A 5,718-nucleotide genomic window follows, 5' to 3' on the forward strand; every position below is an offset into this window, starting at 1 on the left:
ATCCAACGGCTGGAAAATCTAATGACCATAGATGAAAAAGTCAGTCGATTGACGTGTAGCCTCACCCCGCACGTACACATGCACGCACGCAAGACACGCACGCATGTAGGCGTGCAACACTGATACGTACACATAACATACACACGCACGCATGCTGGCGTGCAACACTGACATGTACACATGCACTCACGAACACACGCACGTACGCACCCATCCATGCAACACTGAAACGCACCCTTTCACGCACGCAACACTCGCACGCCTGCATGCACACAGCACACGACGCAAGACACACGCTCAACCTATACGTGCATGCACCCTTTGTTAAGGACATGGATTGTTACGGGTATTAATGTTTGCAGCAGTCTTTATGAATCACAACGTATCGAACGGGCTATCAACATAGTAGGCTTAACTAAATGAAAAAGATGATGTCACACTCAATGAACAATCATCGGTTTATGAAATGCCCGCTTCTGACCGTCCTGGCCCACCAAAGGTTCCTCTGTTGTGCGCTGCCTGCGTTGGGTCACTGACATGCAGGCCATGCACCCAAAGAGCCCAAACATCAGTGGAAGAACGGCGTAGTGTCCTAGGTCAGAGTCGAGGGCGCCACTCGTGGCACGCCCGGGTGAACACGCCTCCATGCCGCATTCAAACGCCTCCATGAAACTCGCCCGTGTGGAAGCCGAGAAACCCACTCTGGACACACGTCCGTTCATGACCGGGCCAGTGTTAAACGCAATGCCGGCCGAGCTCCTACCGTCCGCCGTCTATTTAATCTCCTATTTAAACGAGGCCAAACACCGGCCAAGAATCGCACACCTCCGCCGCTCCCCTATCTCCTCCACCATTTTGTCCACTCTTATAATGGATTACGAAGAGTAGTTATTCCGCATCCAAGCCGACTGGGTAGCCCTACGGATACGAGCTATGCAGCTCGCTGATCCACCTCCCTCCCCTCGCCCGATGGAGCCAGTTGCTGCCCCAAGCCAGCGCACGGTTCAGCAACTCACCGCTCCAGGCCAGCTCGACGAGGAGCAGCGCACGGGCGTCATTGCTACCGTCCGCGCCGCCGCCTCGTACTGCGTCTCCCGTTTCTGTGGCCGAGACTCCCATGCCGGCGGCCGCGCCATGCAAGCAGCGACAGAAGCCGGGTGCGCGGAGAGCGACGAGTCGGTGGCCAGCGCCTCCGCGTTCGCCGCCATCATCAAGGAGAAGTAGAACACGGGAGGCCGCCGCCGCTTGGGTCCCATGAAGGCCACCGCGGAGGCGACGCCGGCGTACACAACAGGTGTCTTGCTGGATCCTTTTGTTGCGAGGACCTTCGTTGACCCCGCATGGGCTCCACGGAAAAGGGGAATGTCAGGATGAACTCGAGCCGGTGCCGGCCATGGCGAAGTAGTGGCCAGTGATGAACTCGAACCGGTGCCAGCCACCATCATCTTCGGCACCAGCCAATGATATCAGTTGGGTAGTGGGGAAGCGAGCCGTCCTTTGTGCTGAAGCATATACCTCCGGGGCTCCCGGCAGTCCGGTGATCATGCTGCCGGACATGAGGAACACAAATCGATCGACGGGCGACCATTTAGGCCAGGTATTATATACATGTGCTGTCCAGAACTAGCACTGCGTAGTTCATTTGAATGTAATGAAATATGTCATGTTTGTGTGAAAATCCGGTATTTAATATGATTTCCGTCGTTGTTTATATGAAATATCAGTTTGTCTACATGTTTGCGCGAATTTCGTCCGGTTGGTTGAGTTGCTGTCATAATGTGTGTGGCTACGGTTGGATGGCGTAATTTGCGGGTCGCCGGTCGGTCTGTGGGCGGCTCGAGCGGCGTTGTGGGACAAAAAAACACAGCTCGTGCGAGCTCGTCTCCAACGTGCGTGCTGGAGGATGCATGATAGCATGAGCACCCGAGCCATTCCTCATTCATTGGTGGTAAAGACACCGGTGGACAAAGGGGTCGCCAATATTTTGGCTACCCCGGGCAAGATCCAAACAACCCCTCCCAACAGATTCAAATCCCTCGTTCCCCGTGGAATTTTGCCATGTGTTGTTTTCATGGACTAGCAAGATGCCTGTGCATTGCATGGAACATCAAGATGCATTTTTTTACAAACTCTCGCACGCATGCAAGGGATAATTAATGTCCTCCTTTACTAGTACCACGAGGCAAACACCATTAATATTGCATCGATTAGTGTTAGTGGCCTTGTATATCTGCAAATTGTAATTTTGATAGTGGCCCCTTGTATATAAAAATGGAGGGAGAAATATGAGAGATAAGGTGATGAGGAGTGGGGCGTGGTGCCGTGGTGGTGACTGGTGGTCGGACTGGGCGGAGGCATGGGGATGGACGGTGCATTATGTCTAGGTTTGTATCTCTCTCACACACACCCACGTAGGTGGGGGACGTGCATGAAGAGAAGAGGTGCACGCACGGCGCACGTACTCCCATCTCTTTCCCAACCACACCCTAGTGGGTACACAGTGGAGCTCATTTCTGTACAAAAAAGGCAGCCCACGTGGTAATTTGGCACGTGTACTGGTTGTCCACTTGGTGGAGGGAGGATTGTCTACCATGGGTGAACAAACAAATTGCGACTTGACGCGTTATGTTAAATTAAAAAAAGAGGCAAACCATGTGGGGCCTACCTTAGAGGCAAGGCTCTATACACTGGAGTACTTTTGATGTGTCCCGTCAACTCACAGAACAACAAGAAGCTTGCTTAGTACGCCGTCTCCCCCGCCCACGGGCGCGGTGGCTCGCAGGATGAGGTGAAGCTTACTACTAATGTACGCCATTACGCCCGCTCCCTTGCCCACGCGCTCGGTGGCTTGCAGCATGAGGAGACAATTTTACTACTCCCTCTGTTTACTCCTCGTCCCTACTACGTAGGAGTACTTTGGTTAGTACTCCCTCCATTTACTTATACAAGGTCACTATAAAAAATACATTTTGCATCTATACAAGGCCACAAATAGTAATCGAGACAAAAGTTACTACTCCCTCCTTTCCAGTTTATGCCTCAATTTCAAAATCTCTCCAACCAAGGTAGACAGTGAGTGGTCGAATTAATTTCGTAGTTTGCACATTACGCTCATTTTTCTCGAAGTTATGTTTACCGAGGCATTAATTAGAATGAATGTATGAATGACCACTAAATTTCCATGAACTTCTACATGCATTGGTTAGTTTCCTCTTGACACTGCTTGCGTCGGGTGACCTAACGCACCTCGAAATCCAACATGTAATGGTACTACTACTAGTATAGTAGAATTGAGACTTATCAAACGGAAAAACGAATGTTTTTTAGATGAGCCCTATAAACCCTAGTGGGTACGTACTCCGTAAAAACAGATTTTTCCAAAACTAAGTCGCTCCCTTTCATGAATTCTGTAGTATACTCCTCCATCGACGCTCCCTTTCATGAATTATGTACTTTCTATCACCGACATGTGGGACATATAGCAACCGGGTCGACGTGTCAAGCACCAAATAACAGTGCAGAACAACAGGGGGGACGCACCCCACTCATACCGGCCCAGTAGTAGTAATGAGCAATGAGATGTCAAATCACAATGCCGCACCTTCCCAGACGGACGAAGCAACCATTATTTCACACTTCGGTTCGACATCATCTCAAACCACGTACTAGTATTGCTTCTGCCTCAAGAGGGACACGCGCATCGCCTTGGTACATCATGACACGTGGGACCGCATGACATTCCATGCTCCCCCGCCGATCGCTCGGTAAAATCACCTCATTTTTACTATACTTCCTTCGTATCGGTTTACTACATGGCATGCACGTCGTTCTAGGTTGAGAATTGAACTGGCTATATATATATGTGATGAACAGTAGTACTATCGATGGATTGCGCCATGGAGCAAAAATTGAAATTAAAAAAAAGGTGGTACATATAGAGAGTGCTCGTCGCCAAATTATGCATATAGTACTATTAAAAAAGCTAGTACGTGCTTAATTGGGGTGCTAAATTCTATTAAAGAAATACTAGTAGTATGTACATACTGAAGAGTTAAAGTAACAAGAAGAAACATAACATAGTTCTGCTGGGGGCTTAGCACAACACACCCCTCAAATTAAACTAAGCACACCTGAAATTAAACTATGCAACTAATCCGGTAGACACTGCATTAGAAGTTTAGAACCACCATGAGCAACGACACTGCCACCTTACTTGGAGTCCTTGTCCACGTCCTCGACTTTGTCCTTGTCCCTCTTCCTCTTTGCCGATACTTCTTTGCTTGAACCGCCAACTTGGCTATTGCTCTTCATCCAACCCTTGTAGATATTGAAACAAAGGTAGCCATCCATTGCAGCGTAGTGGATGTGGTCTATATCTAGTACATTCTGCTGCCATGCATGACGATGAAACGTGTAATGAGGTTTCTCCAGTTTGCGGTACGAAGGATGAACCATGGCTCCTGCCATGGTCAGCATTGAGGGCTGACGAGAGGGCACCAGTCGATTCTTCTGAAGGTCGAAGGGGTTGCCTACAACGAGGCCTATCCGACCCAGGACTTCTTTGTCGTTCTTAAAGTCTACAATAATGAATTTCACTATTTTGTCCTCGAGGAAGTTCTTAAAATCCTGGCACTCAACGTCGGCATGGCATATGTGGTACACCAAGCAAATGTTATGTACGCAAACCTGGATCACGGCGGGCTTCTTCCTCTCTTCGTCCTTTAGATCCTTCTCTCGTCCCACGACTGTGGTGTACTCAACATCTAGCCCAGCGACCCACTCATCATATGAGTTTTCGAACATGCGTCTAAAGCGAGAAAGGCATCCTTTCACCGTCGCGGAAGTACGGGTGTAGATCACGTCAAACTCATCGCCGGTGATGGTTCTAACCTTGTACTCACTGCCGATCAGGGAGATTTGGGATGCCATGGATTTGGGAGGAGGGTTAGGATTAGTGGAACTGCCGTAATGTGAATGGACGGGACGACTAGGAGTGAACCGACGTAGTATTAAAGGACGTGCGGGGACGAGTAGGAGCGAACTGCCAGCGTGCGAACGGTAGGGTAGTGGCTTTCCATTCTCCCATGATACGGGCTTCCGAGAGCCCTTGGATCTGAGGTCGAACGGTTGCATGGCGTGATTCTAGACCTATGGGTGAATATCCTATCCTGGAGGGTCATTCTGCAAATTTTCAGCAACTTAGCATGCGACCGTTTGATCTTAGATCCAAGGGCTGCCAGCAGCCCGTATCATGGTCGCGCCTACCACGACCATCGTGTCGCTCACGCGGTCACGCCCTTGGAGATTTAACACGGTGCGTTAGGCTATCTGATGTTGGCATGTCATACATAGTCATCACTTAGTCACTCATACTACAACAAGGTTGGCTATAAGTGTATTTTTTATTCCTCTCTATCTCTTTCTTCGTACCCCTGTGTCCCATAATATAAGAACGTTTTTGACACTAGTGTAGTGTCAAGAACATTCTTATATAATGGGACACAGGGAGTACTAGTATTTATTGCATTTGACAAGGAGTGACCTCTTCCAATGAAATGGTGTTGCTAAGTTTGCTTCATTTAATTAGCTATAGACTCAAAATTGTCTTTTCACCTAGGTACACGCGCTTAGCACCGTTTCTTCCTTGGGTCACCAAACTAGTCTCTCTCTTCTTGATTAACTTGCCACATCAGACTTTATGCCTATGTGGCAAGCTTA

This window comes from Triticum dicoccoides, chromosome 4B (assembly GCF_002162155.2).
Source record: "Triticum dicoccoides isolate Atlit2015 ecotype Zavitan chromosome 4B, WEW_v2.0, whole genome shotgun sequence".
Taxonomy (NCBI): domain Eukaryota; kingdom Viridiplantae; phylum Streptophyta; class Magnoliopsida; order Poales; family Poaceae; genus Triticum; species Triticum dicoccoides.